The sequence below is a fragment of the Myxocyprinus asiaticus genome, chromosome 44 (genome assembly GCF_019703515.2).
Source record: "Myxocyprinus asiaticus isolate MX2 ecotype Aquarium Trade chromosome 44, UBuf_Myxa_2, whole genome shotgun sequence".
In the NCBI taxonomy this organism is placed as follows: Eukaryota; Metazoa; Chordata; class Actinopteri; order Cypriniformes; family Catostomidae; genus Myxocyprinus; species Myxocyprinus asiaticus.
Window position 1 is genome coordinate 28,872,075 of NC_059387.1, and position 22,766 is coordinate 28,894,840.

The window sequence follows — 22,766 nt, forward strand, 5'->3', positions numbered from 1 at the left end:
TGGCCCCATTCACTTCTATTGTGCTTCCTTTACTGCAACCGTGGAAGAACAAATTTGTGATAACAAAAAATGATGCCACAAATGCTGTCGATTGAACTTAACTTGTATCGAACAGCATTACAACATTATGCTAAAGAACTAATAAAGCTAATGAAGAATTATTTATTTTGGTAATATCTAAATTTAAATATTTGTTAAACATTGGTGTCTTTTTTATCATTGCGCTGTAGCAGCAGTAAAATCACTATAACACACAAAGTTTCATCTTTTAATTTTTTTATTTTATCCCCTTTTCTCCCAATTTGGAATGCCCAATTCCCACTACTTAGTAGGTCCTTGTGGTGGCGCGGTTACTCACCTCAGTCCTGGTGGTGGGGACAGGTCTGAGATCGTCAATCCGCGCATTTTATCATGTGGCTCGCTGCACATGACACCGCGGAGACTCACAGAATAACTTACCACGTGCCCCATTGAGAGCGAGAACCACTAATCGCGACCACAAGGAGGTTACCCCATGTGACTCTACCGTCCCTAGCAAACGGGCCAATTTGGTTGCTTAGGAGACCTGTCTGGAGTCACTCAGCACGCCCTGGATTTAAACTTGCAACTCCAGGGGTGGTAGTCAGCGTTAATACTCGCTGAGCTACCCAGGCCCCCACAAAGTTTCATCTTTACATTTCTTAAAGCTATGAAGTTTGTATGAATCAAACATAGCACTCAAGTCTGACAATCTACAACACAAACTTCAAATTAACTGATATTAATCAGTTGGGCTTGTGTTGAAAAAGTGTGTGAATAATAATAAAAACAAGTATAAGGGCTTTCAAAACTGTGCTCACCTTGCAAGTGCTCAAATATAGCTTTGGTCTCCTAAATGTCATTTGAAGTACCTCTGTAGTATTTCAATTTATTGTTTAATGAATTTTGCATGATAAAATGAGACAAAGTTATTGTGAAATGGACATCATCTTGAAGTCAAGCTTAATCTCTGCAGGGCTTATGCCTGGAGGATCTTGTACTTCCAGTGAGTTGTGTCAGCCAGGGAAGGGCTGCAGACTGATATTACCTGTCAGCTCTTAGAAGCCCCGAGTCAGGCCTTTGATTGACAGTCCACCTGTGGCAGAGTTAGGTGTGACTGAGAATAGAGAGCACCATGCAGCCTGGACACATTTTATATAAAGCTTGAGAGACATTGAGAGAGAGCTTAAGAAAAAGAGGGAAAAGAAAAACACAGTGCTAGACCGGAGACAGAAGTGATAAGAAAGGGTAATAGAGGACAGAAAGTGGGGTGGGAAATTTGTTTGCCACCAGGAATATACTGTAAGGAAGATCAAGTGTACAATAAGGCACTTTAAGGATGCTGCCTCTTAAGATACTGTACCTCATTTTGGCCAAATTAAGTGGCTGTTCAGACTGAATTTACCAAAAAACTAGACAAAGCACAACGTGTCACGAGATTTTTTTATATTATAAAAAAAACCATACCATGGTACGATACTAAAAACGTAACGCTCCTGTGTGAGACTCCAAAAAAACAGCTAAACATAGCGCAACAGTCAAATACATCTGTCTACTGCATGTTTACATAGGGAAAAAATCCAATTAAAATTTGGTAAAATTTTACAATAAGGTTGTATTCATCAACATTAGTTAACTAAAAAAGTCAGCATGAACTAACAATGAACAATACATTTTCAGCTCTGATTAATCTTTGTTAATGTTAATTTCAACATATACTAATACATTTTTAAAATGTTATATATGTTCAATTTTAAAGTTTAAATATGAAACAGTACGTTTTTTAAAATGTTATTTAAGTTAAATATGTTAACATTAGTTAATTCATTATGAACTAATATGAACGAACAATGAACAATGTTTATAAAATAACATTAACTAATATTAATTAATGCTGTAAACAAATGTTGGACATTGTTAGTAGGGCTGGGAATTTGCCACTGACCTCTTGATTCGATATTACAATGATATTTCCTAGCCGATTCGATATGTATTGCCATATTGCGATTCTGTAAGTATTGCGATTTGATGTTTTGAACTTCGTAAAAAGAAAATCTAAATCCTTCTTCTCATAAAGAAATGTCTATTGAAGAGCAGTTGTGTCTGAAATGAAAATTGTTTCACTCTGTAATAGATAATTTACAGGTAAAAGGTAGGAATGTGCAAAACTACCAATTTAAAACCATCAATTGGCCAGTCAGTGCGTTGTCTGAGCTAGGCGACTAGTTAGTGCAAAGGAACCCATGTATAAGGCTGCATATGTCCATTTGTATTCAACAAATAAAGATATAAAATATTTAATTTGAACTTATCATACTAATTATGTTATTTTTGAATATACAGAAAAATATAACTTATATTACCATAGGCTATTACTATTCACATCATAATGCTAATTTTGCAACATACACATGGATGCTAAAGAGTAAACTTGTTCATGAACCATTTCTGGTGCTGTACTGAATTATGACACACATGACAATTCACCTATGCCAATGCTGTTGCATGTTCCTGCATCCTGAGATATTCTGAGAGCCTATGCAGCATTCTCGAAGGAGAGAAGACAAGAGGTCAAACGCGACTGTTATAGCAATTCACACGACTGCTATAGCAATTCACACGACTGCTAGTTGATAAAGTGGAGCCTAAGGGAGCGTTCATCTAAAGACATATTTGTTTTTTACTTCTCTTCATCTAATGTAGGCAGTCAGAGCACTGAGTTAGCAAGCATTGTGGTCTCTCGGGAAGTACGGCGTCTCTGTGAAGTCTGAGAGCCTATGCAGCGTTCTCGAAGGAGAGAAGACAAGAGGTCAAACGCAACTGTTGTAGCAATTCACATGACTGCTAGTTGATAAAGTGGAGACTAAGGGAGCGTTCATCTAAAGACATATTTGTTTTTTACTTCTCTTCGTCTAATGTAGGCAGTCAGAGCACTGAGTTAGCAAGCATTGTGGTCTCTCAGGAAGTACAGCGTCTCTGTGAAGTCTGAGAGCCTATGCATCGTTCTTATAGACAAATCTATGCTTAAAAACTGCTCACAGATGACTGACAGAGAAAAAAAAGTGAGAACTCACCATTTGCACATGTTCAGCGACATATGGTTGTGCTGTGCGCCAAAGCGCAAATTAACTTCTGAACAAAAAAGCAAATCAGACGCTCATCGCCTGCATTTCTTTAGTCTCTTCTTCAAAGTAGGCCTATAATCAGTTGTGTTTCCTCAAGCATGCGTCTTTGTGTCTAGTGGCATTTCTTGTCGACATTGGCGGGTGAATGTGCAAAATTACCCGCCACTGTGCATGAATACCCTGGCTGTTAGATTAGAAATATCGCGGGGGCACGAAATGTAGTTTACGGCATCCAACAGTTTGATAGGCCTTTTTATAGCTAAACTATTTATTAAAGCAGAGTCAGACAGAATCTGCAGAGTGACTTCTGACAAATACTCCCCACAACACCTTTCAAATAAACTTTTGGATTTTGCATAATAACAGGAACATTGATCACAGCAGAGGATTTTGATGTCCAACAGTGAACAAATGGCGCTTTATGGCTGAAGCAGGTCCATTAAAGTACTAAAGGTAAAGAATTAAAGAGACAAAACTTATCAGACAGAAAACCTGTTAGTGTGGAACTCTGCACAAATATAGCTTCCCATATTTATCTATTAATCACTGTAGCATTAAGATAAACATGTATAATTTAGTTTTTTATTAAATAAAAAAATATATATTTTTCATCAGGGATTTTTCCCAGCCCTAATTGTTAGTACATGATACCTAATACATTTACTAATCTTAACAAATGGAAGCTTATTGTAAAGTGTTACCTAGCAGACAGATGCAAAAATGTGATCCGAACACCCACCCAATGGCGAAACATCTCATATTGTAGTGCTAAAAGTGCTCAAGCATCCGATATTTGCAAGGTGGAAAGTTAGTTATCGTAGCAGGCAGAGAAATGTTGATAATAAATATACTTGTATTTTATTCAGTACTGAAAAGTATCACTAAAGTGCGTAATTCAAAAAAAAATAAAATAAAATAAAATACTTTTACTCAGTGTTTGTGTGCTTTATGCTAATTTTCTACTTAGCATTGCATTGTTAGCTTTGCAACATGTTTATGCCAAACTCAATTGGAATAAATTTCCTGCAATAAAAAAAAAAAAAAAAGAAACTGCTTAAGCCAGCTAAAGCTGCTTTTGGCTGGTTTAAGCAGGTCTAGATGTTCTCCCTGCCTGGCCAAGATAATTTTCAGCTGAACCTCTAGCCTGAACTGCCGACAAGTGTCCAAAACCTCTCTAAACCATTCAACCAGACCAGCTTAGAACAGTAAACCATCTTAGACTGGCTTAATATGTTTTTTTCATCAGGTTTGTCAGGAGTCGAGTCTCCTATGCGCAGCATACGCATATTTGTGTAGTGTGCAAAGTGCCTGCCTATGAAGAGCATTCCATCTCAGTTAGGATGTTTTCTTTGAGGGCAACTGCCTATGTAGGCAGTACACAGTGATGCAGTTCTTTAAGTTTTGGAACAGAGCCTTCAACTCGAAGGAGAGAAGACAAGAGCCCAAACGCTACTGTTATAGTAATTCATATGACTGCTAGTTGATAAAGTGGAGCCTAAAGACAGATTTGTTTTTTTCTTCTCTTCGTCTAATGTAGGCAGTCAGAGCGCTGAGTTAGCAAGCGTTGTCATCTCTCGGGACATACGGCGCCTCTGTAATGTGCTGTCACTGTGTGGTTGAATTTTTCACTGCTTCTTCCAAAACGCTGCGTTTAGGCAGTTGAACACTGTTTGTGCACAGACTGGTCATGTGATCCAGTCTCTCTCAGCCAGGCTGGACCGTAGGGGTATTAACGCTTGTAAACAGCGGTCTGGCTGACTGTGCGGTTCAGTGCTGCCTGGCAGGACTATAAAGGTAATGAAGCCATCAGCAAGGTTGTCTCGTCTCACACTGTCAGGGGCCAACACTACGCCCTGGTCAGGGGAAGAGAGAAACAGATGGAGCTTGTGTGTGTGTCTGTGTATGGACATGTTTTGCTAACCTTTAAGGGACAAAATTTGCCTGAATGTTGCCAGAAGAAGTGGCAAACTGTGTGGATGTCCCGAGATGGAAACAAAGGTTCAAAATTGGCCCCCAAAATAATTGGCCTTAATTAAATTCTAAAAATGCTAAAAGAGTTAGGTTAGTTATAAAAATGCCCAAGTTGTGTTTTAGAGTAAAGTAGTCTATGGTAATTAAGTTGTATTAAGGACAATAGAAGCGTAAATAGGAATTTGCCACAAAGGTACACAGTATATCTTGAAGAACTATTGTAATATTAAAGGGATAGTTCATTATATGTGTTAACATGATTTAAGTGGGATAAAATCAAGGATTTACTAGCGTTACAGTGTTCACCAGGTTACAGAATACCGGTGTTACGTTGCCATGACAAAAAAGTTGTAATATTTGGTTTAACTTTATATAGTTAAGATTAGTGATTTTATAACACTATGATCATATTAACACATGTAAGGTTTACGTCGTGTGGCTATATTATTAGAGAATTGTATAGGAATGGGACAATATGGTTATCTCATGATTCGGTTTGATATACGATATGAGGTCCATGATTCGATATTATCTCGATTCAATATAGTAACACTTAAATAGCAAAGTATGGCAGAAAATTTTGTTTGTTTGTGTGTTTGTTTTTTTTGTTTTTTTGGAAAAATGTTTGCGCAAAATGCACATTATAATTTCTTATCAAAATAAAATTCGTAAATACACAATATAAATGCTCAAAATTTAAATAATAAGAGTTTATCATATACCTTTCACTATAAGAAAAGATCACAAACCAATAAGCCTTCAAAAATAGTGGGCTACATTCAGGCTGATCAGGTGCAGAACAAGCAATAGAACTGAATAGGACCTGTTGTGAAAAAGTATGCGAAAGTGTATATTTAATTTTTTAATAATTTGATTGTAATCATTATTATAATGACATTTTAACTTTTTTTTAAATATCAAAAATTCTACATTCTATCAATTAATATTATTTGATGAAATTATATATATATATACAGTATATATATATATATATATATATATATATATATATATATATATATATATATAAAATGATATGAGCTGTGAATGTTTGAAATAATGTGTATGATGTACAAGAATAACATTGAGTTTACATTAATTTGTATAACAAGTGCTTTAATGGTACTGTCACTTTAAGAGTTTAACGTGCATCTCACTGACTCACACAGGTGTTGCAGTTCAGTTATTAAAGAGAGAGAAGTCAGGGCCTGGGTAGCTTAGTGAGTATTGACTCTGACTACCACCCCTGGAGTTGTGAGTTCGAATCCAGGGTGTGCTGAGTGACTCCAGCCAGGTCTCCTAAGCAACCAAATTGGCCTGGTTGCTAGGGAGGGTAGAGTCACATGGGGTAACCTCCTCGTGGTCGCTATAATGTGTGGTTCTCGCTCTCAGTGGGATGCATGGTGAGTTGTGCGTGGATGCTGCGGAGAATAGCGTGAAGCCTCCACACGCGCTATGTCTCCACGGTAACGTGCTCAACAAGCAACGTGATAAGATGCGCGGATTGACGGTCTCAGACACGGAGGCAACTGAGATTCGTCCTCTGCCACCCGGATTGAGGTGAGTCACTATGCCACCATGAGGACATTGGGAATTGGGCATTCCAAATTGGGGAGAAAAAGGGGAGAAAGAAAAAAGAGAGAGAAGTCTGTTTTTTAGTGCATCCGTACTATATATTATTTATTATTTATGATTAAAATTAATATTTCTTTGTACTTATCTGACTTTAAAGAACAGAAAGGATATTAAAAGACACATTATTATTAAGTAAAAGTGGAGTGTGGGATTTCATTTTTGGACATAGATTACATGGAAGAAATGGTCCGTTTTAATCTCAAGCCCTTTATAACAAAACAATTTTGACTTTCCAGGTATTCCAGTGCTTAAATTTCTTAAAGCTAAATTCAAGCACTTTAAGCACTTTAAGGACCCTGTGCGAACCCTGTAAACAGTGTAGACAAAAAGCGCAGTAGGTGTCAAATTTAGCGATAGAGATTATGATGTTTGATGTGTCATTTCATTAATGAATACATGGACAGAAAACAATAGTTGCAAATTTCGAAATATTGAGTTTTGCGTTTATGGTTCGTAATTTTTTTGGTTCGTGATATATTCAGATTCGATATATCATCCTATCCCTTGTATTATAGCATTTACACATTGGCCCTAATTATTTTAATTGTAAAAAAAAACTGATTTCTGCTTAAAAAAATAAATAAACAGGGACGTGTCTAAATTATTTTTGTGTTAATCAACATTACGCCACAAATGCTGTCGATCAGCAAGCACAGATGTCAGCCTGATCTCAAGAAAATTACATCCCTACCCTAAATGCCACATTTAAACCCAACTGATAGTGTGATAAAAGCAAATGTAATGTTAAATAAAACAGATATCCCTAAGCTAAATCCAACACCTAAACCTAACTGATAGTGTCGTAAAAGCAAATGTGAGATGAAAAACACTAGCTGAAGCAGCCATGTCATTTTGTGGCACTTCTTTGACACTTTGGGCTCATGTGTTAACTCATGTGTTTTGCTGGTCTCGAATCCCGGTCTTCTAGGTACAAGTCCAACGCTATATCAGTTGTGCCACTGCGCAAGTAGTTGGTTATGTAATGCGAACGTTAAAATATATCGTCTTACATCATGTAAGTGTTTTGATGTAATAAGATAGTATTGTGTGCGGAACAGAGCAAAAAATAAGTGTTTATGAACTGTTAATCTGCAGTTTTTCTCATAACTTGTGTTAAAGTGAATAAAACTCATTGCTGTTGTTGCACCTCTTGTTTATTTCACCAGAAAACGCAGTGATACATTGAGCGAGGCACATAAAAGTGAATTTGCAAAAATATTATGGCAACGTTTTTACTACGAGACCAGGTAAAAAAAAAAAATTTAAAAAAAAATGCTTATATTGAACCCAGAACATTTTACATACAATATCATTCCAGGTTCAGGAGCCTCTTCTAATCCAAGCATTCGACTGAAATCATGTTTATTTTAGGTGACGAATGGAGTCATTTGTGCATGAGCTGTTAACAGGCCTGCAGAGGACAATTTAGAGGGCTGCTTTAGTGCACATTAAATATGAACGGACACGGGTGGCTGGTGTCCTGTTTGCCTGGCCAACAGTGAAGATGTACTTTTATTGCCCTGCGTTTGTCTGACTGCTCAATGGGGTCTTTTATTAGCCCTCCCTCATATCTGACCCATGAGATACTGGCCAATCCCAATGCAGAACACACTGCTTGTGTGAAACGTTTTACAGAATTTTCATTTTTGGCAAAACTATCCCTTTATACTTTCTTCCTTATAACCTGTTGAGTAATTTTATCATTTTTATCCATTTGGCATGTCCATATTATGTTTTCCTTTTAGTTATTTTCTGAGTTATGATATTTATTAATTCCATCAACTTGTTTTGCTTTATATATATATATATATATATATATATATATATTCTTTGTAAAGCGACGTTGAGTGTTTGAAAGGAGCTATATAAATAAAACATATTATAATTATTATTATTTTATTATAAAGCTGTAGGGGCTTTAGAATGAAGATTATTAAGGCATTAATATAGATTTTCCCTCCTTAAACTGTGGTTATTTATAGTGACAGCGGTGTAAGGGATGACAGCAGTTTACCCAATCCTCGGTAATCATCATTTCCTCTTTGTAATGTTGTGTTCTGTGTAAACAGTAACTTGAATCAAGCAGCCCGTCTGTCAGCTTATGTATCTTTGCACAGCTGATGTGTGCTACACATGTGTTGTTTACAAATTTGGGAGGACCGTACAAGTGGGACCAAAAGGCTTATGCGTGTTTGTGCTGGGGAAAAACAATGCATCCGATTAGGAGAGGTTGTATGATAAGTGAAGACACAGAACTAGCTTGTGGGGTGGTGGACTTTTCATTAAATCAGACACAGCTCAACAACTCTGTAACTATTCAACAAAGGGCTGCTTAATTATTAATAGTTTATCTTGAATAATCTTATGTTTTTAGTTTTTACATATTTAAGATGATGCTTTAATTAGAGGGCTAACAACATACTGTGCTTTAGCTGTGAGACAGTTTGAAGGGTGAAACCCTCACAGAAACTTACGATTTTAAATTAATCCTCTATAAAGAGATAGTTCATCCAAAAATGACAACTATCTTATCATTTACTCACCCCCATGCCATCCAAGATGTATATGAATTTCTTTCTTCAGCAGAACACAAACGAAGATTTTTAGAAAAATATCTCAGCTCTGTAGGTCCATACAATGCAAGTGAATGGTGATCATACCTTTGTAGCTCCAAAAATCAAATATAAAAAAATATAAAAATATAATTTTATATAGGAAATATAAAAGTAATCCATATGATTCCTGTGTTTAAATCCATATCTTCAGAAGCAATATAATAGGTGTGGATGAGAAGCAGAACAATATTTAAGCCATTTTTTACTCTAAATCTCCACTTTAACTTTCACTTTCAGATGTGAAAGTGAAACTTAACAGGCACCACATGTGACTTTCAGATGTAAAAGTGAAAGTGGAGATTTAGAGTAAAAAAAGACATAAATATTGTTCTGTTTCTCACCCACACCTATTATATTGCTTCTGAAGATATGGATTTAAACACTGGAGTCTTATGGATTACTTCTATGTTTCCTTTATGTGATTTTTGGAGCTACAAATGTCTGATCACCTTTCACTTGCATTGTCACTTGAACATGATGAGAAGGAAAAACATTGTGGCTTGTAAAAAGACTTTGTGCTGTCTTGGGTTTAAATTAATGAGGGTTGAACACTCTTGAGATAAATTTAGGTTTTCATATTTAATTATAGCTGCTGCTGTGGTTGAGTGTGGATAAATTATACAATTGCTTCAGGGTTGTTTATAGCATTCTTTGTGGATTTAATTTTTGACTCTGAGATGATCTCTTTTCTTAATGGCAGTGAGCAGTTGAAAGAGCAATAAGACTTTAATAGTTGGATCGTATATACGCGCTCCACTGGAAATGCCCCACTGAGCAGTGTTATTATCCTTAACGATTTTCTATAAAAAAAATAAAAAATAAAAAAATAACATAACAATAAAAACTGAAAAATAAACTATTCTGAATACTTTTTCATGACTCCAAAACTAACTTAAATAAAAAATGACAAACAGTATAGCCTTTTATCAAATTTGAAACCTCTACAACCCACCCTAAATAACCCACCCTTTTTTTTTTCTCTCAAATACTTTCTCTTATCCCAGCTTAATATGCAGAAACAATTATAAGTAAACCATTCATAGGTTGATTCCCCAGAAAAGTTTCTTTGGCTCTTTCAACATTCCACTGTTTTATTTATTTATTTATTTATTTTAGCAACCCGTCCAGCCCAAAAACACAACATTGGCTCAACAAATGGCATAAGTTTGGGGCGGTACTATATGTTAGTACGACCACTGTGAGGTGAAGGGTGTGTTCAGAAAGCTGTTTTGAAAACAATATTTAATTTTGCAATTCCGTTTGGTGGCGCTACTTCTGCTATAACATGAAAATAACATAAGATAACTAGACAGCTCTTAGAAATTGAATGCCATTTAACATGTTTAAATTATATTTAACACATTTACTTTAGCAGACCTAAAATACAATTAAAACTAAACACTGAATTATGCTAAAGTGCTACTAGAAAACAATAAAAAGAAACTAAACTAAAACTTAGTTTTAGTCATAGTGTGAAAACTAATGAAAATGAAGCTAAATTAAAGAGCAAATAAAAAAAGTAGGAAGATATAAATAGAAACAAAATGAAAAATCCAAAACTGTAATAACCCTGCCACTGAGGAGACAACGTTGTGTGGAATATGCAGATCTTTCTATTTCTGCTTTGAACTTGTGCTGCTCTTTCATGTAGGTAGTCTTGTCTCTGCCTGTCTTTGAGTTTTTCACCTTCAAACTCATGGCACGACACCCACGCGCTGTACGTGTAGAAATCAGAAGAACGAAAGATTAACATCTTTTGATCAGCAATTGCACTGACATTGACTTTGACACTAAATTAATGTTTTATTTTGTACATGTGACGAAGTAATGTAAACTGATATTCAAATGCATAGCCAAACTCACTGCTGCCAAGAAATGCCATCTTTTTCCTTCACATGAACTAGAATACCAAAAAAATAATATACCGTTAATGGAAATTTCATCATTAGATCTGATTATAGTTGTTGTAATGTTTATGTGAAGCATAGTAATTTTCTTCCAATTATTCTGTGACTTAAAGAGATAAGTCATCTGTTATCATTTACTCGCCCTCTTGTTGTTGCAAAGCCATATGGCTTTCCTTCTTCCATGGAACACTCAATAAGATGTTCAACAGTACATATACAATTGCAAATGAGATTTGAGAACTGCAGTAGAGGGGAATATTTACATGCATAATGGCGTCAATTTCAGTCTGTTACTCACACTAGGGCTTCATAAACTTGTAATGTAGTGCTCAAGATGTATAGACTAACTTTATGATACTTGAATGCTTCTTTTATGTCATTTTTGGAGCTCAAGAGCATCCATCCCCATTCATTTTCAATCTGTATTAAAGGGCAGCATTAACATACTGCCTTTATTTCCTTTTGTGTTTCATGAGGAAAACAAAGCCATATGGGTTTGAAATGACATGAGGGTGAGTAAATAATGACAGAGTCTTCATTTTTGGGTGAACTATCTCTTCAACTGCTTTACACACTGTACATTTGAGTTTGTAATGGTTAGTTTGTTTAATTCAGCATAATTCTCTATGAGAGTGTGTATTGAATTTGGTCTCTGGTCAGGAGATGAAGTAACCTGGCAGTCTAACTGTGTGGTAAATTATAAGGCTGTCAGTTCTCCAAAAGCCTAACTTGCTTTATTTTTCAAGGAGCAGTTTAGGCCTGAATTCGCAGGGATAAATCAAAATGGAACTTCCTCTAAAACAGAAGCAAATATAAATTTGTTTCTGTAATAAATATTGATCACCTACTACGTTCCCTGCCGTTGCAGCCTGTTATGGCCGCCGAACTGACTTTGTCTTTGTGTGTGAATATGTATGCATGCGTGTGTGTGTGTGTGTAGTTAAATTAGTATGCTTCGGCTGATGTGTTTTCACACAGCTGTGGTGTCAGGTCCTATCGTCACAGCTGCTCATCCTTCTCACCCGCTATTCACAAACAGCCGTGCAGAGCTGCGCCACAGCCTTGTCCTCAGCAGGCGGAAGATAAATTTCCTACCAGCGTGCTCGTAATGTGGCCTCCTGCGTCCAGGGGCGGCCACGTGTTGAATCTTTCCAGTCTTGAATACGATAAACTGGGGAAATCACTGTAAACAGGTATTTCTCCAGATGTGCAAGTTACCCATGCCATAGGCACTGACACACCCCCATACCATCAATATTTTTTGGACTTGCTGCTTAGCTTGGATTGCCCTTTTTTTTTTTTTTTTGCTTTGGCAAGGAAACCACTGCTGTTTTTATCAAAACCTATTTTAAATGTGGACTTGTCAGACCAAAAAACATTCCTAAGCCCATGTCATGATATCCATTACAGACAAATTATGTTTTTTAAGACAGTAACATCTGAGGGATCGGAGGTCACTTGCATTCAGAAGTGGTTATCCAGCAGGACAACACCAAACACAAAACACATACTGCCCATATTACAAGTGCATGGCTGTGTAAGCAGAGTGCGGGTGCTAGATTTGCCCATCTGCAGTCCTGACCTGTCACCAATTTAGAATGTGTGGCGCATTATGAAGTGCAAAATACTGCAACGAAGGCCTGTAAAATTGCGCAGCTGAAGACCTGCATAATGGATGAACAGGGGGAAATTCTGCTTGCTAAACTTAACTTGTGTCTTCAGTACCCAAACTCTTAATTAATATTATTAGATGGACCCTTGCGGCAGAAACTGGCTTTTGGCATGTGGAACGTAACTTACTGGGGGGAACGGAGCCAGAGTTGGTGCAGGAGGTTGAGAGATACCAAATAGATATAGTTGGGCTCACCTCCACTCACAGTGTTGGCTCAGGAACCAAACTCCTCAATAAGGGGTGGTCTCTCTCCTACTCAGGAGTTGCACAGGGTGAGAGGCGCCAGGCGGGTGTGGGTATGGGAATACTCACAAGTCCCCGGCTGTCTGCCTTGTCCCGGTGGAAGAGAGGGTCACCTCAATGTGACTTAAGGTTGCAGAGAGGAAAACTTTGACTGTGTGTGTGCTTATGCACCAAACAGCAGTTCAGAGTATTCAGCCTTCTTGGAGAGAGTGGGTGGGGTTCTGGATAGGGCCCCACCTACAGACTCCATAGTCCTGCTGGGGGACTTCAGCACTCATGTTGGCAATGACTGGGAAATCTGGAGTGGGGTGACTGGGAAGAATGGCCTGCCTGATCTAAACCCGAATGATGAAATGTTATTGGACTTCTGTGCTGGTCATGGTTTGTCCATAACAAACACCATGTTTGAACACAAGGATGCTTATAAGTGAACTTGGTACCAGAGTTACTTGGGCCAAAGGTCAATGATTGACTTTGTAGTCCTTTCATCTGGCTTGAGGCCACATGTTCTGGACACTCGGGTGAAGAGAGGTGCTGAGCTGTCAACCGATCACCATCTGGTGGTGAGCTGGATCAGATGGTGGGGAAAACTGACAGACAGACCCAGTAGACCCAAGCGCATAGAGAGGGTGTGCTGGGAACGACTAGCAGAGGACCCTGTCCGGAATGATTTTAACTCCCACCTCCATGAGAACTTCTCCCATGTCCTGTAGGAGGTGTAGGACATGGAGTCAGAATGGACCCTGTTCAAAACCTCCATTGTTGAAGCCGCCAGACACAGCTGTGGCCAGAAGCTTGTTGGTGCCAATCACGGTGGCAACCCAAGAACCCGCTGGTGGACACCAGTGGTGAAGGAAGCTGTCAAGCTAAAAAAGGAGGACTTTAGGGCCTGGTTGGCTCTAAACTCTGGGGACTCCTGACTCAGCAGATAGGTACCGGCAGGTAAAAAAGGCGGCTGTGGTTGCAGAAGCAAAGTCTGGAGCATGGGAGGAGTTTGGGGAGGCCATGGAAAAAGATTTTCGGTTGGCCTTAAAGAGGTTCTGGAGAACCATCCGGCAGCTCAGGAGGGGTCGGAGGAGCCTCGCTCAAGCTGTGTTCAGCAAAGGTGGAGAAACTCTGACCTCAAATGAGGAAATTGTCGGGAGGTGGAAGGAACACTTCAATGAACTCCTAAACCCGAGAGATATGCCTCCCTTACAGGAGGCAGGGCCAGAGGCTTCCAGGGTATCAGAGTCCATTTCCCTGGTGGAAGTCACGGAGGTAGTTGGGAAGCTCTTCAGTGGCAAAGCTCCGGGGGTGGGTGAGATTCTCCTGGAACTGCTTAAGGACCTGGATGTTGTGGGGCTGTTGTGGCTGATATGCCTCTGCAATGTTGCATGGAGGGGGACAGTGCCTTTGGATTGGCAAACCAGTGTGGTGATCCCTATATTTAAGAAAGTGGACCGGAATGTGTGTGCCAAATACCGGGCTATCACACTTTTCAGCCTCCTCGGTAAAGTCTATGCCAGGTTGCTGGAAAGGAGACTCCAGCTGATAGTTGAACCTCAGATTGAGAGGAACATTGAGGATTCTGTCCTGGCTGTAGAACAGTGGACCATTTTTTTACCCTCTCACATATAATTGAGGGGGCATGGGAGTTTGCCAATCCAGTCTACATGTGTTTTATGGACTTGGAGAAGGCCGTGACCACCGTGTTCCCCGAGAAATTTTGTGGGAGGTGCTTCGGTAGTATGGGCTGCCGTGGTCACTATTGCGGGCCATTCGGTCTCTGTACATGCGGTGCGAGAGCTGTGTCGTCATACTCAGCATGAAGTCAAGCTAGTTCAATATGGGTGTTGGACTCTGCCAAGGTTGTGCCTTGACTTCACTCCTGTTTGTGATTTTCATGGACAGGATATCGAGGCATAGCCGAGGTCAGAAGGACATTCTATGTGGGGGCCGGAAGGCGATGTCTCTGCTTTTTGCGGATGATGTTGTCCTTTTGGCACCGTCACATGGATGCCTCCAGCACGTGCTGGAACAGTTTGCAGCCAAGTGTGAAGCAGTTGGTATGAGGATCAGCACCTCCAAGTCTGTGTCCATGGTTCTCTCACAGAAAATGTGGTATGTCACCTTCAGGTACACTGGTGGCCATAAGTTTGGAATAATGTACAGATTTTGCTCTTATGGAAAGAAATTGGTACTTCTATTCAACAAAGTGGCATTCAACTGATCACAATGTATAGTCAGGACAATAATAACGTGAAAAATTATTTACTATTTGAAAAAAAGTTCAGAACTTCTTAAACTACTTCAAAGAGTTCTCATCAAAAAATCCTCCATGTGTAGCAATGACAGCTTTGCAGATCCTTGGCATTCTAGCTGTCAATTTGTCCAGATACTCAGGTGACATTTCACCCCACGCTTTCTGTAGCACTTGCCATAGATGTGGCTGTCATGTTGGGCACTTCTCATGCACCTTATAGTCTAGCTGATCCCACAAAAGCTCAGTGGGGTTAAGATCCATAGCACTCTTTTCCAATTATCTGTTGTCCAATGTCTGTGTTTCTCTGCCCACTCCAAGCATTCATTTTGGTTTTTCTGTTTCAAAAGTGGCTTTTTCTTTGCAATCCTTTCCATAAGGCCTGCACCCCTAAGTCTTCTCTTTACTGTTGTACATGAAACTGGAGTTGAGCGGGTAGAGTTCAATGAAGCTCTCAGCTGAGGACATGTGAGGCGTCTGTTTCTCAAACTAGAGACTCTGATGTACATATCCTCTTGTTTAGTAGTATCTGGGCCTTCCACATCTCTTTCTGCCCTTGTTAGAGCCAGTTGTCCTTTGTCTTTGAAGACTGTAGTGTACACCTTTGTATGAAATCTTCAGGGTTTTTTGGGGGGCAATTTCAAGCATTGTTTAGCCTTCATTCCTCAAAAAATTATTGACTGATGAGTTTATAGAGAAAGCTGTTTCTTTTTTGACATTTTTGACCTAATATTGACCTTAAGACATGCCATTGCATACTGTGGCAACTCAAAAACAAACACAAAGACAATGTTAAGCTTAATTTAATGAACCAAATAGCTTTCAGCTGTGTTTGATATAATGGCAAGTGATTTTCTAGTACCAAATTATCAATTTAGCATAATTACTCAAGGATAAGGTGTTGAAGTGATGGCTGCTGGAAATGGGGCCTGTCTAGATTTGATCAAAAATTACTTTTGCTGTTTTTTTACATCAGTAATGTCCTGACTATACTTTGTGATCAGTTGAATGCCACTTTGGTGAATTAAATTTCCTTCTGAAACAGCAAAAATATGTACATTATTCCAAACTTTTGGCCGCCAATGTAAGTTGTGAGTTCGGCCATCCAGGTGGAACTCGGAGTAGAGACGCTACTCCTCCTCATTGAGAGGAGCCAGTTGAGGTGGTTTGGGCATCTGGTAAGGATGCCCCCTGAGCGCCTCCCATTGGAAGGTTTCCAGGCATGGCCAACTGGGACGAGGTGATGTTACACAGTGGTAAACACTTGACTGTCCCAACTGTTTTGGAGCGTGTTCCAATCATCTGATTTGTTATGAGTGTATATTTTTAAAAATATAAAAGTTGAATTCACAAAGTAAAACATCAAATAATGTGTTGTTGAAATGCTTTCAATATAGCACAGAATGAATAGAATTTAAAAATCACTCCTTTAGCATTTTCCATGCTGTCACAACTTTTTCGGAATTGGAGTTGTATTTTAATCAGGTGCATTCAGCGCTGAAATAGTGATAAGTCTTGAGTGTTTAAATTAAGTCATTGTCTTTACTTTCCACGCAAAAATGCCTCCTTTATAGGTAAATTTAGGCTCATTGAAGATTTTGCTTTATTCAAAAAACTCTGTGCTGTTTGCCCGGATCAAAGCAGGTGGTAAACTGAATTTTATTTTAAAGAGATGTTTGTGTACATTTTCTATTGATCATGGCAGTAATAATTCATCAGTGTGTCAGATTGCAGTGGTCTACTGCATCCTCCATTATAATGCTCAGAATCGGCCCGCAAGATCAGAATTTTGGCTTACAGATTGCGTTTTTTGTGGGCATGTTCACATTTGCATGGGTTCTTTTAAACTATACTGGATTTTATCCACCACTTTGGCATAGAGATGGTGTTGCAAACATGCACCTGAGATACCCATGTTGCTCTTGATTTCTAGCAATTTGGCATGTTGCTTATGCCATTGTAGGTGCAAACCATGACACTTAATCCCTTGGTTGTTTTTTTTATTTTTTTTATTTTTATTTTTTTTTTTATAGTGCAGATAACTCGACATTTAATATATTCAACTCCATCTGGACAACAATCTGGTGATTAGGATCCAGTGTTGGTACATTACGTAAATACTTGCGTTTTTAATGCCACTCCATATTCCTGTGATCTGCCCTGCTGGAAAATCCAGCTAAAACTGGAAGGTGGAAGCTCGAAGGAAGCTAAGAGTGGAAGCTGGCTTTTCACTAATTCTTGATGGTCAAAGCTAGTTATTTATGGTGATTAATTGGTCCGGTCTGATCTAGATAGTTGATCAGCTGATTACCTGGTTTCAACCTAATAGATTATCTTGGTCAAGATGGTTAGAGCCAGTAGGCCACCTTGGACCATCAAAAAAAAAAAAAAAAAAACAGCTTTCATGTTTCCAAAACTTGAACACATTAAAGTCAAAATGAAACCAGCATTTGCAGCCCATTTTGATTTCTCAGGTTGACATATTGGCAGATATTCAGTTTGAAATAAAAATGTAGGGCATGACTTGATGTTATCCATCAGGTATTGTTATTTGATCGTGAATGTAACCAGAATGGAACCAGGTGGTTACAGCGGGAAAAAAGTTGTTGAAAATAAAAATAAGAGCCTTGACGACGTCAGACAAAAAGCAAAGTCATTTCAGAGGTAGAACAGTTTGATAAAATTACAAAGACAAACATTTTGAAAAATGTGAACAGATAAATTGCACAATAAGACCGGGAGCATGTTTTAAAAAGTAAATAGGGTCAATTTTGATTTCACGCACATTGACTGTAGGTTGGTATTACATGTTTTGTTTTGTTTTTCCATCATGGTAAGAATTGGTGATTCAGATGAGTGAAGCTGCCCATAATGAATGATCAAACTTCTAGATGAAAAGAAAAGCTCCTATCAGAAAGTGTGAAGCGGCTGAGATATTTTTTGTCAACCCATTCCTTCGGAAGTCATCAAGGGTAGTGTCTTCCACCCACAATTCTGAGCGTGCACTCAATCCCTGTTCGTCGTCACGGTAATGTCTTAAGCCTGAATGGCAAATGAATATTTTTGCAAATATATTGCATGATTTTACAGTACAGGGCCTTCAAAACATACAAATGTGGTAAACTACGGACAATAATCTCTCAGAAAGTATTCAGCGTGACCTACATCAGTTTTCATTTTTACTTTCTATGCACAAGTGATTTCAACAATGCGATTTCAACAATGCACAGCAGCTTTGGGAACCACCGATGAATTATTGGTTGTGAGTGCTTCCCAATAAGTTGCCTTTCTTTTAACATTACAATGTTGCAAAATGCAACAAACCTGAAGACTCAGCACCTTGTGAAATGAAAGCGGTTAAACCCAGCGCAGATTACACTCTAAATTGCTGTATGTTGACAAAGGGATCTCATTCATTTTTAAGGATGGGAAAGAGTAGCCACTCCTTAAAAGGGAGCAGTGGGTGTTTTTTACAGGCTTGAAACACATATGTAATATGTCACATCAGTTGGTTGTTTTTGATGATTTGATCTTCAAAAGCTGCTTGTCTAGAGTTTAACTAGTTTCGGCCCATACCTGCAGGAAAAGAGGATATACTGTTGCAAACCACAAACAGAGACTCAGAGACAACAGTGACAACGTTTTCACCAATGTGGAAACAAGAATTTACACTCCCAAAGGACCTGTGCCAAGAGTTCAAGTGGGTTTGCTTCAATTCTGTTCTTGCTTCCAGCTTTTTCATGCATGCATGATTCAAACTGAGAACTTCTGCTCCTCAAGACCTCTGACCTTTGGTCTGAAGTTCTCATGTCTTTGTGTTCTTGGTCAGGATGTGATTGCCAAAGCTCTGGAATATTGGGGTCTATCAGGAGAGAAATATCCAGAAGCAAGTGCAAGCTCTGATCGATCCAGAGACACGATCAACTGTGGGAAGTGTTACATGACCTGTAATGACGCTAGATACCAGGTGCATACCTCCGTCTACCAACTCATCCACCTACACAGAGACACATGTGCATACTTCTTGTTTTTCACATAAACCAATAACTTGTAGCCTCTGGCTGTCACCTTATGGCTTCTGTCCTCTCTGGGGCTCAATGGCTTCACTAGCAGCTTTATAAACAGAAATAGAACAATGTCCTCCTCTGGATCTTACCTCTAGCTAGCAGAAAGAGTTTGTTCACCTGTAAATTACAATTCTGTCATCATTTACTCACTCTCAATTCTTTTAAAAGTCATATGATTACTTTCTTCCAAAAAACACAAAATTGCATGTCTTGTGCTCTATGTACTGTAGGTCTTCAAAAGCTGTTTGATAGCTACAGAAAATATTTGTTATTTGCTAAAAATCTTCCCTTCGAGCATTACTCTAAAAAATGGAGCATCAAGACACGTCACGACAGATTTGAAGTCCATGACATAGAACAGGAGAACCAATGACATTTGACATTATGACATCAAACCTGGTGTGATACTTCTCAATGCAGAATTTGAACTGACGACTATGAAGATGGGGAAGATGTTTAGTGAATAACTTTTTCAATTTCAGCCTTTCCGTCACACAAACATGTTGTACTACTTCAGAAGACCTGGAATATAGTGGGCATATCATATTAACTACTTTTATGGTACTTTTAGTTTTTCCGAAGCTAGACAGCCACAGTCCCCATTTATTTTTGTTATATGGAAAAGAGCACTCTGTCTGGACATTTTACAATATATATCTTTTTGTGGTTCAAGGAACACTGCAAAAAAAAAAAAAAAAAAATTAAAAAAAAAAAATTTCTTACTGAGTAATTTTGTCTTATTTTCTCTTAAAAAAAAATTACTTGAGAGACAGAATTACATCTTAAGTCTTGTTTTCAGAGTAATCTAACAAAACTTTTGTGAAGTTTATGCTTAAAACAAGAACACACTATTTTCCAATGGGGTAAGAAAAACATATTTTCACTTTGAATGAAAAACAAAATTCTGACAATATTAGTCAATAGGTTTTTTCTTGTTATTAGCGTAAACATTAAAAACTAATTTAGTTGAAAACAAGAAAAAAAATATCTTATGTAATTTTTCTTCTCAGGGAATTTATCTTGTTTTAAGAATGTCATATGCATTTACAAAGACATGAGGGTGATTAAATAAAGACAGAATTTAAATTTTTGGGTGAACTATCCCTTTAACAAATATGATGCTAAGAGAGAGTCATGGCCTTGCAGTTCGCTAAATTTGCAGGTGATGAGAGTTCGAATCCGACTTTCGTTACCCCCTTTTCTCATCAAGTCCTGTCCATCTTCACTATCCTTATCAATAAAAGTAAAAAAAAAAAAAAAAAACATTTTCAAAAAGAGAGCTGCTATGGCACCTCTTACTGGCAGGCTCATTAACACACTTGATTTTCCCTTTAGAGACAGCAATGAATATTACCGCTGAAAACGACGATGTCCCCTTGTGCTTCATCCTGCAGCAGAATGGCAAGTGGGATCGCTCTGACAGTTTTATTAAAGTATTCATCTCACCCTTTCCTGTTAAATAAATGTCCCTTGCAATTTATCATAAGGGTATTGATGAAGTAGAGTGCTGGTTTTATCAAAGCAGTAATTGTTCACTGTGACGCTCATTGTCTGTGAGTGGATCTCTAAGAGGAATTACACATTATTAATGCTTTCTAATATAGAGGCACATTCATCAACATAATGTGTCATGATCAAATAGGTGGCCCATCAAGCAATACAAAACAGCACAGTCCCACACTAGCGGCAATCCAGTTATGTTTGAATAGGAGCTCATACTCGATTTCGCCTGCCAAAACAATATCTTTCCTGTCGTACGAACACAATATTATACAGTAACGGTTTAGAATAATGTTTTTAGATTGATAAATGTTTTTGTTTTTTTTATTATTATTATTCACATTATTCTTAAGCATAAAAAGTTCTGTGTTACAATGAATACAGTTTTCACTGTTTAATCAATATAAATTAAAGGTAGTTATTACCTACCATTAAATATAAATACTTTACAATTTAAATATTTTTTTTTTATTCTCCAGTAATGAGATTGAATGGGTGTAAATGTGCTTAATTGTCATGAAAGTAATGACAAAAAATTCTGACGTCATTCTCTCACCCTCATGTTGTTCCAGACACATATGACTTTCTTTTTTCAGTTGAACACAAAAGGAGATTTTAGGCAGAATGTTAGGCACTGACAGCTTCAGTCACTATTCAATTTCTCTCTCTTTTTTTTTTTTTTTTTTTTTTTTTTTTTTTTCCATTTAATAAAAATAGATGTTGACTGAGACAATCTCCCTAATATCTCCTTTTGTGTTCCATGGCAGAAAAAAAAAAAAAAATCATATTGGTTTGGAACAACTTTGAGGTTGAGGAAATGATTTTGGGATCTATCCATTGAATGGTCCTGAAGCTACAAGGCATTTAATTCTCATTTCTGTTTTTCTTTGATTTGATTTTGGGGTGAAATGTGACCCAGGCGATATTGTGATACTGTAAAATTATTTTAATTATTACATTTGATTTAGGTACATCTTAATACATTCTCGGAAATATTTTACTTATTTTTTTGCCTAGTCATTTATAAGCTACTTATGGATAATTTATAATTGCATACTTGTAAACTTGCATATTAATAACAAGTCTTGTTGTCCAGAACTGATTTGACTGCAACATTTGCTGTGTGTTGCATTGCAATCTTATTTTTGCAGCACTATTGTAAACAATTCTCTTACAGGTTTCATGAGATCCACACATCTGTGTTTGCAAGCAGAATCATTCGGTGTTGGGAGAGCACACAATCTTTGTAGCATTTGTACTGTTTAACATCCAGCTGTAGCAGGCTGTCGCCCCTGGTGAGCATATAATGATTGTAATGTCTGTGTGTCTGGCAGGCCATTGTGTTTGACCCTGAGACTCATGTGCTAGTGATTTGGGACAGCTGTACCGACTGCACTCTCTGCCTCAGCGTCTGCCCCATCATCGGCAGCATCAACACGGTTGCCAGGACAACGCCTTACGTGCCAAAGCGAGGCCTCCCTCAAGTCATGGAGCCCGTGTGCTAAACTAAAAGAGGAATGGAGAAAAATCAGACACAAAAAAGATCAAAATGTCTGCGTCATAGCATCGATTTCACTTCATAATGGCAGTGGGAAGAATTAAAGGGACAGTTCACCCAAAAACTAAAATTCTATCATCATGCTGTCACAAACCCATATGGCTTCCTTTCCTCCATGTAACACAAAAGGAGATGTTAGAATGTTCAGTCTCAGTCACCATTCACTTTCTTTGCATATATCTTTTTTTGGCTGAACATCTCCTTTCGTATTCC

At 38.0% G+C, this 22,766-nt stretch overlaps 1 pseudogene; it reads left to right on the forward strand.

Annotated features, from left to right (window-relative positions):
* The window catches only part of LOC127434528 (dihydropyrimidine dehydrogenase [NADP(+)]-like), a 245,984-nt pseudogene extending 223,484 nt beyond the window's left edge, over positions 1-22,500 (forward strand).
* The last annotated feature ends 266 nt before the right edge of the window (positions 22,501-22,766 follow it).